A 677-nucleotide genomic window follows, 5' to 3' on the forward strand; every position below is an offset into this window, starting at 1 on the left:
TCTGTGACCTTAATTTTCTGCACTGAATTACCAAATATTTTTAAACCAGGTAGTCTTCAGATCGCCTGATGAAAGGAGCAGGGACTAGAAAAGGGTGGCTTGAACATGATAAAAACTTCACACACCATGCCTATTTCATCTTCACTGAAACTGCAATGCTAATTTGGGGGGAAACACCAAAGTTTTGCTAGCATTTTAGTTCTGTGTGCTTAAAAAAGTTTAGATACAGTTGAGAGTTGTCTGTAAGCCTTCAGATTATCTTGGATAATTTAAAATATGAACACTATACCATTCAGAACTTCTTTCTCCCTAGCCGCATTTACACATACACTTGTTGATCTCTAGTCTTCCAAGAATTTAAGGAACTAGAGGTAAGAATTTGGGATTCCATGTGGAATACTGTGCTCTTATCAGAGTATTTGCTGCTGTATTTTCCATAGTAGCGCTTTGATACACTGTCAGTAGCCCATTTATAAATACCTGCTGCTGCTTCACAGCTGCATTCAGTCTAGTCCTTCATAAGGGAGTTGTTTTGTTTTAATTGAGGCAGGTAGGAGCAATTAGAATACCAAAAATGCTGCCATGGGCTTATATTGGCAAAATTTGGGTTATGCAGTATCATGGTTCAAGGCGCTTGAGCAATTTTAAAAAAGCATCTTTGTTAACAATATTTTTCA

The sequence above is a fragment of the Cervus elaphus genome, chromosome 32 (assembly GCF_910594005.1).
Source record: "Cervus elaphus chromosome 32, mCerEla1.1, whole genome shotgun sequence".
In the NCBI taxonomy this organism is placed as follows: Eukaryota; Metazoa; Chordata; class Mammalia; order Artiodactyla; family Cervidae; genus Cervus; species Cervus elaphus.